Below are 11,755 nucleotides of genomic sequence, written 5' to 3' on the forward strand. Positions count from 1 at the left end.
CCACTAGTCAGAACTTGCTCATTGTTCCTATTTGCATTTTGGTTCACCTTTGTGCTTTGGTTTAGCAGGGACAGTTGAATGGCATATAAGGACATAACAGAGTTTCAGCATATAAACAGATTAGACTAGTTAGTAGGTACTCACGGGACCTTATCTGCATAGTAAGCTTACTGTAAATAATATGAGTCTAAGGATAATCTTTGGGCACTGGCGGGTCTGCTAAAATAAAATAGACACATAGAATATTAACTTTATTACTATTACCCACAAGCCACTTCCTTTCCCTGAATGCAAATGTATCTGCTGTTATTATTTTTTTAATATAGAGAAATTTCTCTTCCTGTTATACATCATAATGGTTACAATTGCAAATGGGCAATGATGAACAGAAAAACATCCTGCATCTTTGGTAATATCTGATTACCAGTAACATCAGAGGCCTTGCTGATCTCTGCTTGGTAGAAATTTGTGGCGTACCTCATACATCTTAGATTGCTCTAAAAGATCTGCAGTTATGTGTAGAATTTTTTAAAATAGCAGTCACACTGTTGATCAGTCATAGAAATAAAGGAATAATTAGTTTTAGAAATTTGAATTTGGTGTACTAATTGATAATATTTTGTAGTTTGGCTCAAACATGTAGTTTGAAAACATTTATATTATGTTTTCAAAATATTTCTTCTTCAATGAGCACTTTGTTTTATATCTTATGACAATATATTTTTGCCAAAATGGTGAGCCAGCAGGGGCTGCCATTGTCAAAATCAATTCTGGAGATATAATAGAGATAAAAGGGAAAGAAGTATCTAAAGAATTAACCATATCGGAGTGAGATCCTTCCCTGAGTAGACTGAAACCGAGATGTAACTGGTGAGTGGAGAGTGCTGGGCTGGGCAGAGGTTGGTGAAGGGCAGCAAACACCCTGGGAGAGAGCTGAAAGGGGAAAAACTGATAATGGTGGAAAGTTCTGATCTTGCATTTTCCACAATTTATTTCATTGCATGTTTTATAGCCACAGAAATCTGTAGGAACAATCTAAGCTATTCACTGTGTCTGTGATTAATATGAGGCAAGCTCAAAAGTGCTACAAGCTGAGAAGTTAAAGAAAACAATTAAGAATCAAAGAGTATAAATGTAGATGAAGAACAAATTGGTGAGATGAAAATCAATTTGAATAATTTTTCAAGAAGACAAGACAAAAAGATACAGATGTGGAAAATATACAATGCTAAGAAATATAGAAGACAGAAGCAAAGCACTGGCCTGAACTTAGCTAGGATCCCTGAAGTAAGAAACGAAAAAGTTGAGAAAAAGAAAGAGCTAAAGAATCAGTAGGTAGAAATTGCACACAATTTACAAAAGAGTATGTATGATCTTGTTTTGGGAGGACTTGCAGATTGTCACTTGAGTAATAAGGAAAAATGTTTATACTGAGACAAACTGTAGAGGAATTAACAAAAATACCAAGTATCCAGTAAAAGGGGCATATGCTCTGCTCAGAAAGAACCAGATTCACTCTAAAGTTCTCAGTAATGGTGTTTCCTTTTTTAAATTAAATTTATTGGGGTGACATGGGTTAATAATATTATACAGGTTTCAAGTGTGCAAGTCTATAATACATCATTTGTATAGTGTGTTGTGTGTTCAAACATGTAATTAAACAAAGTAATATCTTAAAAGAAACAAGAACATTGTATGTGGAATTGTATGTAGAGAAAATTAGCATTCTTAAGTCATAGGGAAATACGTTATATAAGCTACAATTTTACAAAAAATATACAATATTGGTGTTAACATAAGGAGAAACAGTAAAATTGAATTCAAGAAAGAGTATAATGGAATTTGAAGTGTTATCAAAGACCAGTCTTCTAATTAAAACACAGGCCAAGATGGTCTCATTGGTAAGTTTCATCAAACTCTCAAGCAATAATTACTGTTTTGTACAAAAAAAAATAGAAACCTCAGAAAATAGGAGGAAGAAGTCTTGGCTTATTTAGTGAGTTAGAGTTATAAACTTACACAGAGTACACTTCACAATATGAAGTGTATAACTCAGCAGTGGTATATAGATAGCAGAAAAAGAATATTTTCTGCACTGAAGGCTCTCTCATGCCTGCCTCTCCTATCACTACGTTGGCCTCTTATTATCCTAGACTCGATCTGCCTATTTTTGAGTGGTTTAGGTGGTGAGAGTCCTTCCTTGCCTGGCTTTTTTTACAATATATTATATCTGTCAGATTCCAGTATGTTGCTACATGTCAGTATTTCTTTTAAATTGCCATCTAATACCCTATGCAAGACTATGGAAATTCATTTATTTGTTCTATTTGTAATAGACATTGAATTATTTCTAGTTTTTGGCTATTTTAAGTAGAGCTGATGTTAGAAGTAATAGGGAAGCAAAACAATGATTTTCCCTACCAGAACATATATAAAGACATTTATATCAGCCAAATGTTACCCAAAATTGATGAAAACTTTTCTTAGGAATATACTCAGAAGAAGAACTGCTGGGCTATAGAATGTACATATTTCGTTGAACTCAACAAACCATTTTTAAAGTGGTTTATAAATTTCTACACCACAGGCATGCTACTGTGGGGCCTTTTATATTCATTCTACTGGAAATATGTTATTTTACAGCATAAGTGTCCAAAGGAGTTTTTGGGAGGGTACATGATGTGTGACGTCATAAAGGACTGAATAGAGAAGAAGATAGAAGAATTTAGCTGTCTTTTATTAGACCTGACAATAAAGAAATTTGTGAAAATGTAAAACAATAACTTCATAATTTTTGTTTTGAAAGTATAGTTTTTTGATTAAAATATGCCATTTATGCAAACATGTAATTAAGACTACTATTATTTCTAGATTAATTCATAAATACATGTTTACATGTTTATTTAAATTTAATCTAAACATTTAATTTAACATTTTAATGTCAATATTGACAGACATAAACTACTCTAATAAAGCTTTTGGGCTCTTCTTCATAATTTTTAAGCATGTAAAGGGATCCAGAAGCCAAACATTTGAGAATGCTCTTTCATACAGCATTGGAGTCTCAATTTGCTTGTTTTTTTGAAGAATTTGTTTTTAATAGATTTCATTTTATAGAGCAGTTTTAGGCTCACAGTCAAACTGAGAGGTTGAGACATTGATTGAATTTTCAAATGTTAAATCACCCTTGCATTCCTGGAATAAAGATTTACTTGGTCATGATACATCACCCTCATGAATACTACTGGACTACTGGACTCAGTGAGAGAATATTTTGCTTAGCCTTTTACAGCTATGTTTACGGGAGGGTTTGCTTTTCTCATAAAATTTTCCTCACTCTTTGTATCAAGGTTATGATGGCTTCATAAAACATGGTTCTACACCATGCAAGTGTTTGTTTAAAAGTACTTTTATTCCTCATTTAAATACGTATGATAAATAGTTGCTGAAGCCATGTGAGCCTGGAGTTTACTTCGTGGGGATGTTTATAAAGTACATATAAAACAATTCAGCTCTTCTAATTCTTCCTGTGACAATTTTTGTAATTTTTTAAAGGAATTGCCCACTTTATCTAAACTGGTATAATGTTTATTATACCTTCATCATTTTTACATCTGTGAAACTTGCAGTCGTGTAACTTCTTTCGTTCCTGATATTAGCAATTGGTGCTTACTTGTATCCTGTAGCAGTCTTGCTGGAGGCTTTGCAGTTTCCTTAATCTTTACTAAGCATTAGGTGGCTTTAATGATTTACTCTATTGTAGGTATGTTTTCTGTTTTACTACTTTTGTCTCCATTAGCTTTTTCATGCTTTTACTTTCTTTAGGTCCAATTTATTGTGAGGTAAGACAATGTAATTATGTATATACATTTCCTTCCATAGTTTATGTAGTCTTCCCACAAATTTTATGTTTACATTTTTGTCCAGTTTAAAAGATTTTATAATTCTCATTATAATTTCTCCACTTTAGTTAGATAATATATCTGAATTAACTCAGTCATCTAAAATGACAGGCTCGTTTTGTGATTCCAAAAAAATTAAACATACATTTACCATATTACCCAGCTACTCTTGGACATTCATGGTTGAGAAATAAAAACTTATCTCTACACAGAAATCTGTATACGATTGCTCATACCAGTTTTATCTGTAATAGCCAAAAACTGTAAACAACCAAAACATATCATCTGTGTGACTTGCTGTAAAGCTATAATTTTTCCAAAATAAAAAAATAAAAAAGACAATTTCTATGTAATGATATACTAGATATATAATATATACCAAAGAACATAAATTTTGTAGCCCAGTTTCAGAAACCTAAATTTCTACTCAAGAAAGTATAAGAATTTTCTACACAAAAAATGCGTGGTTTATACCTCTGAGAAAGATGATAATATAGAAGTTTCTAGTGTTTGTTTTCTGCCAGTAATATTAATTTGAACAATGATCCACACAAAAAAAAAACAGGTTCAAAAGAGCAAAGGGTTGCAGGTGAGAGGTTACAGCACCTGATTGGAGCACAGAAACAGGAAAAGATGTACTGAAGAGGACAGGAAAGGCTTTTTCACATTTCTGCTGTCACCTCTCTCCCATGCCGGGAACCCAAATATGGAATGAGACCTCTCCATGGAGGAGAGAGGAGTAAAGTGTACTGCTGGGGATGATATGCAACAAATACTGGGAACTAACAAAGACCATGGTCGTGCATTCATATCTTGTCATTGGTCTGCTCCAGTCACCTAAGAGAAGGTTGAGTTCAGACCAGGAATTGATGGAGGGACAGAGTGTTTCCTGTGGCAGTGGGCTGGGAATCTCTAGCAAAAGTGACTTGGAGCATTAGACAACTTCTGCTGTCACGTGGTCTTGTGAATGGGGGAGAATCTATTGATCTAGATTGTTTGAAAATTGTTAGATGGGCATGTGGTAGGTTAAAAATAAGGTGTTATTCAGACAATAGCGTTATCCAGAGCAACTTCACTACCTGCAGTCTGTTTACTCAAAAGACAACATAACCCCCACCTTAGAGAAGAAACTGTTCCCTTCCCATTGATACCTGTGACTGGTACAATATTGCATGATCCACAATACATATTTCTGACATGAATAAGCACCCAAAGACAAAGTTTTACAAATCTTCTAGGAAAGGATCTGAAATCTTTCTTTAGGAAAATATGTCCTTTTCTGGTCCTTCAACTTAGATATCTTGTTTAATAAGACTGGCTCTTGAGCTGTGAACTCTAGGGAAATCATTATTTCATTAGATGAATGGATATAATTCTGATGCAGATAGAGGCACACTCTAAATATCTGTGTAGTAATCTGCCCTCTTTCTGGTCTGGCCTGCTGGGTTAGTATTTTGGGTCCCATTGAATTCTGGTAGAAGTGAAGCTCCCTGAGTTTACTTGCTTCTGTATAACATACATGCAGTGAGGCTTGGCCAATCCCAGCCCAGACCATCATCACTCCTATTGTGCCTGAAGCTGTGACTTCATCACTCTGCTCACCTAGGTGATAAAAGAGCTGGGGCAGAGAATTCCACATTCTGTCTTTGGTCTCGATGGCGGAGGTTGAACCAGGGGTCAGTTTATTCCCAAATGGCGTACCTTGGTCCTCTGCCCTGTTTGCCATGCTCTTTGTATTTTTTCTTTTTGTCATGGTCTCTCCCTTTTTACTTGAGATAGACCAACATATAAAGAAATGTAAGTGCCATAGTGGGCTTTACGAAATAGGGAACCTATAATGAGAGAGCGGGTATCTGGAGGGAGGAGATAGTAGTATACATTATTATGTGGAGAACATCAAAGCAATATCTTCTTTTTTCTAATCTCTGAGGTCTTTTTAAAAAATTTTTTTCTAATTGTCTTTAGAAGGGAAGGGAAGGGAAGGGAAGGGAAGGGAAGGGAAGGGAAGGGAAGGAGAGAGGGAGAGAAATATCAATGTATGGTTGCTTCTCGTGTGCTCCCTGCTGGGAACTGGCCCCTGCTAGGAACTGACCTGCAACCCAGGCATGTGCCCTGACTGGGAATCAAACCACGATCTTTTAGTCCACAGGCCCGTGCTCAATCCACTGAGCTACACCAGCCAGGGCTGAGGTCTTGATTGAAGCCTAAGTGGTCTTAGAAATCAGAATCTGATATATGATAAAAATACCTGGGAGGCACAGGTCAGAATTGTGTTAAGTTCATTCCTGGTTTACCTATGGAGCATGAGGAAGTGTGTGGGACTCTGCCTGAGCTGACATGATGCCCAGGTATAAGGATAAAGGAACCCTGTAGAATCTGGAAATATATGAGGGCATTTCCAGATGACTGTCTCTGACTCGGTATGCTTTGTCTTAGTCTTGAGCAGATGCAGGTATTTTCTGCGTAATGCTGTGCATAAGAATAAAGAAAATGAGGTACAAATGGACCATCTGGGAAGGCCAGGTGAGTACTCTTTGCCCTTTACCTGTGGGTTTGTATGACCATAGCTGGCTGTTTTATTTACTCTGATGGTCCATGTGCAAAATAGTTTAGAGCCTCAAACTCAAATCTGATCTCAGTGAGACAGCAGCCTCCTGCTGTTCTGTTTGGCCTAAGACTGTGGAGACTTCCAAGGAGAACATTTTTCAAGCAGAAGTTTGTGGAGTCCTCATTAACTCCATAACAAACAGAGGGTTATAATCTAGGGCCTCCTGTAGCTGGAAAAGTTTCTCGTTGCATCTACACTGTTGATGTTTCTCTTCCAATCAAGGTTCCCTCTCAAATGACTCAATGACTAAACTACCAGTTTTTCATGCTTGATAGTGACAAATAAGGTGACTCTTTAGGCACTTGTTGAAATGTTAGAAGGGCCTTGTAGAGATGAGATCATCATGCAAACATCCTGGGGAGACCGACAGTCCATTCCTCTGGGGAACATTCTGACCATGTGTTGACCATAATTCCTGCAGATTGTGTACATGAGGTGACTTGCCTCTCTAGTTTAGGTTGCTCTGCCCTCCTTTTTGTTATTCCGTGGCTCCATTTTGACATCATAAGGAGGGGACATGCTGGGTGCTTGGGTTCTCTGTGCCCACAACATCCTCACCTCTGTGAATATAAGCTATAGATGGTCTGACCAGGTTTCCCTCGCACAAAAGAAAAATGCCAGCTCTACAAAAGGTTGTTATTGTGTTGCTTTGAGGCCCATAAAATAAAGTGTATGTGGTTTATTGCAAACGACCAGAATGTCTAGCTCAGCAGTGCCATTATAGAAATAAGAATATGTAATTTAACATGAGAATAATGTATTATTGTGGTTGGAAAAGTTAAGTGAATTGCCCCACATTTCACATGAAGTCACTGCAACTCTCAGTCACTTGTAAATATGTCTCCACTTCCCCAATTCATGCTACACTTCACCTCTGCTGCTACTCTTAAGACCCCTGTTTGCCCTTCAAACCTAAGTGTACAACACAGTGGCTAGACATCCATGTAATTTAAGGAGTAATTTCCCTGAAAAATATAGCACCCATTTGGCACCACACATAGTTATTAAAATATTACTGTAAACTCAGTTGCTTTTAGTAAATTTGGACCTCAAGTTTCTTACTTCCAGGTGAACTCCTAGGGGAATGAGTTATGATGTCTCATTCTACTAAAGCAACACGTGTAGTCACTTTTTCAAGGGAGGAAAAAAGCTCATGGTCCCCATGTGCCTAAAAAATGACTTAACCCAAGACCACAGGTGAGCCTTTCTTGTCTCCATCAAAGGTGTTCACACAGGAAATCATCTGAATATTCTAAAAGCTTCTGTACAGATAACACTATTTTTATTTTTTAAATTTTCATTGTATTTTTCTATTACCATTTACCCCCTTATACTCCTCTTTCCACTACAATCACCACACTGTTGTCCATGTCCATGAATCTTTTTCTTGCAAAGATACTTTGGGAATTAAGACAAAGTCACAAATAACAGATTGATCTGTCCTGAAAAATAAATATTTTGGAGCTTAAAACATTTCTTGCACATTCCTTAGGAAATAGTAATCTCTATGACAAGTACTTCCAAGACTGTAAGTCGAGAGTCACATAGTCCTGTTCTGATGGAATTGTTCTGAGTGTTTAGAAATTGTTAATGTACAGAAATTGTTACTATTTGTCTCTCTTCCATTGTTTCTGCTGTGTAAAATGGATTTTGTCATTCTGCTACATCACAGGTATAATCAAACAATTTTCTTCTTATTTCAGGCTGTTCCCTTGAGTCACCACGGAGAGAAGTTTTGGGAGGGAAGGAAGAGGAAATGGGAAAAGATGCCTCACTATTTGTGAGAATAGAAAGGGAGCCCAGGAATTCTGAGGCTTGTACCCCTGGGCCGTCAGTTTGAGAGTGGCTGAGGCTGTAAACAATCACTTGTGACATCATGACCCAGATAGAAAAGGGCTTTGAGACCCTGGTTGTCCATGTTTATACTGAAAATAAAGAGAATAAAAATCTTGACTCTCAGAAAAGTTGTGTTGCCAGAAATTTATTGTTTAACTTATAGCTTCTTCCACACAATCATATTTATATATTTATTTATTTTGCAATTAAAATTGACATTTAATACTATTAAATGACATTTGGCATTTTGCAATTACAGTTGACATTTCATATTATTTTCAGGTATGTAGCACAGTGGCTAGACATCCATATTATTTAAGAAATTATTTTCTTCAAATCTAGCACCCGCCAGGTACCATACATACATAGTTATTACAATATTACTGTAAACTCAGTTGCTTTTAGTAAATTCGGACCTCAAGTTTCTTACTTCCAGGTGAAATCCTAGGGGAATGAGTTATGATGTCTCATTCTACTAAAGCAACACGTGTAGTCACTTTTACAAGGGGGGAAAAAAGCTCATGGTCCCCATGTGTCTAAAAAATGACTTAACCCAGAACCACAGGTGAGCCTTTCCTGTCTCCACCCAAGGTGTTCACACAGCAAAGTCATCTGAACATTCTAAAAGCTTCTGTCCAAATGACACTGTTTCCTTTCTTTTTTCTTTAAATTTTCATTGCATTTTCCATTACAATTTAACCCCCTCATACCCTTCTTCCCCCCGCAATTAGTACACTGTTGTCCATGTCCATGAGTCCTTTTTTGTTTTTGCTCAGTTCCTCTACCTTAACTTCTACAATGTTTTCTGATGTAAGTGCCATGCTCCTCTCCTATTTTAGGGTGAAATGTGGTTTCATGGAGATAGATGCATATGGAAGGAATTACCACCGATTTTCTTTTCTACCCAAAGCTTATGGCCCCTCATCAATAGTGCTTCTTTACTATCAAGTGAAACTAATTTTTTATATCTCCTCTCCCACATCAGGTTTTCTTTTCATGTAAGTTCCTGTGCATAATTCTCCTTCGTCTTTACCTACCAAGAACACCTGTTGGTCTTTCCTGCAGTTCATAATTATCCCTCATCTTTCCTATAAAGTACACCTGTTGGTCTTTCTTGCAGTTTGCCTCTCTTAACAAAGTGCAATGTCTTTGTCATGTTGAGTCATAATGCATCCAAGGGGATATCTCTAGTTGGAAGGATAGGATTGTTGGTGGAAGGAAGAAAGAAAGAGGAAGAGAAAAAGGAGTCAGAGAAGGAGGAGGAGGAAGGATAAGGGGAGGAGAGGTAAAGGAAAGGATATATAATCTGGATTGGAAACACAGAATAGGCTGTTTTGAAATAAAAGCAACTCCTATCTGTAGAAATGTTAAGGAAAAGTCTCTGGTGCTACCCATCAGAGCAGTTATGTGAGGGACTTCTGTGTTGAATGAGAAATTGAAATAGTCTGGAAAACTTTCTTCATTGTCTAAATTGTGATAAAACTGTTGACAAAATGGACTTAAAATGTAAGACTTGAAGCCATAAAACTCCTAGAAGAAAACATAGACAATAAAATGTCAGACATTTTTCTTTTTTTTATTAGCTATCTGAATTTTATTTCTTTTTTCACATTTTCCATTGTTGTTCAAGTACAGTTTTCTCCATCCACCCCCCCACCACAGCCATCCTCACTTTCCACCCTTGATCCTACCCCATTTCGGTTTTGTCCATGAGTCCTTTATACATGTTCCTTGATGACCCTTCTCCCGCCCCCCATTATCCCCTCCCACCTCCCCTCTAGTTACTGTCAGTTTGTTCTTAATTTAAATTCAGACATTTTTCTTAGCACTGTTTTTTTCTGATATATCTCCTCCAGCAAAGGAAACAGAAGGAAAAATAAGCAAATAGGACCACATCAAACAAAAAAGTTTTTGCACAGTGAAGGAAACCATCAACAAAATGAAAAGACAAGCTTAGTGACGTGAACGCACAATACAATATACAGATGATATATTGTACTATAGATTTTTACACCTGGAGCCTATATAATTTTATTAACCAATGTCACCCAAATAAATTCAATAAATATTAAAAAATGAAAAGAGCCTACTGAATGAAAGAAATTATTTAATATTGATACAACCAATGAGGTCAATATCCAAAATACATAAGTAACTCATGAAATTTAACACCAAAATGACAAAATCTGATTTAAAAATGGACAGAGGACCCAAATAGACTTTTCTCCCGAGAGAACATACAGATGTCCAGTAGGCCTATGAAAAAATAACATCACTAATCACCAGGGAAGTGCAAATTAAAACCACAATGAGATATCACCTCACACTTGTCATCAATAAATCCACAAACTACAAGTGCTGATGAGGGTGTGGAGAAAAGGGGACTTTCCTGCTTTGCTGGTGCAGCTACTACACAAAACAGTATGGGAAGTCCTCAAAAAGTCAATAATGGAAATGCCTTATGACCCTCTTCTGGGGATTTATTCAAAGAACCCCCAAACTCTAATTTGAAAGAATATATACACATTGCAGAGTGAGTTATTTAGAATAGCTAAGATAGGGATGTAACTCAGGTACCCATCAAGAGGTGAATGGATAAAGAAGATGCGGTACATACATAGAATGGAACACACTCTATCATAGAAAGGAATGAGATTTTCCCACTTGCGGCAGCATGGATGGACCTATGGTTATTGTGCTAAGTGAAATAAGCCCCTCAGAGAAAGACAAATGCCATTTGATTTAACTTATAGGTAGAATTTAAAGAGCAAAACAAACAAGCAAAAAACTACTCTCATAGGTACAGAGAACAGACGTGGTTGCTGGAGGGGAGAGGGTTTGGGGGTTTGAATGGCAAAGATAAAGGGATTATTAAGAAGCACAAATTGGTAGTTATAAAACAGTCACAAAGATGTAAAGTACAGCATAGGGGATATAGTCAATAATATTGTAATAACCATGTGTGGTGCCAGGTGGGTACTGGAAGTATTGGGGAACACTTTGTAAAGTATATGATTGTCTAACCACTATGCTGTACACCTACAACTAATATAAAATAATGTTGAATATAAACTGTAATTGAATAATAAAATTTAAAAACCAGTTAAAATCCTGATTCACCATGATTTTGTATTTTGTGATACTGCTCTTCTGTGCCTGCATCTGCTTCTTTGGGATGCGTGTCGCTCTGTATGTTTATATATCTTTTCTCTGGCTGTTTCTGGGTGCACATTTCTTCTTTTTTATTTTATATTTTGCTTTTGTTTTGCTGTTCTCTTTTATATATTATTAAATTGAATTAATTTTTAATATCCTGATTGTTTTAAAAAGTTTTAAATTTTGTTTCCTTTATCTCTGGGTTTGTGTGTATCTTTCCTATTTGTTTCCTAAGTCTGTGATTATTTCTGAC

General features: G+C 36.4%; 1 long non-coding RNA gene across 1 annotated transcript; it reads left to right on the forward strand.

The window, feature by feature from the left end:
• The first annotated feature begins 807 nt into the window (after nucleotides 1-807).
• Nucleotides 808-8,379, forward strand: LOC128626837 (uncharacterized). The gene is made up of 3 exons (XR_008390924.1): nucleotides 808-870; nucleotides 6,339-6,425; nucleotides 8,214-8,379. It is a non-coding gene; the product is annotated as an uncharacterized LOC128626837 (long non-coding RNA).
• Nucleotides 8,380-11,755: the final 3,376 nt, after the last annotated feature.

This window comes from Artibeus jamaicensis, unplaced genomic scaffold (assembly GCF_021234435.1).
Source record: "Artibeus jamaicensis isolate MK-2021 breed Jamaican fruit bat unplaced genomic scaffold, CSHL_Jam_final contig_233, whole genome shotgun sequence".
Lineage (NCBI taxonomy): Eukaryota > Metazoa > Chordata > Mammalia > Chiroptera > Phyllostomidae > Artibeus > Artibeus jamaicensis.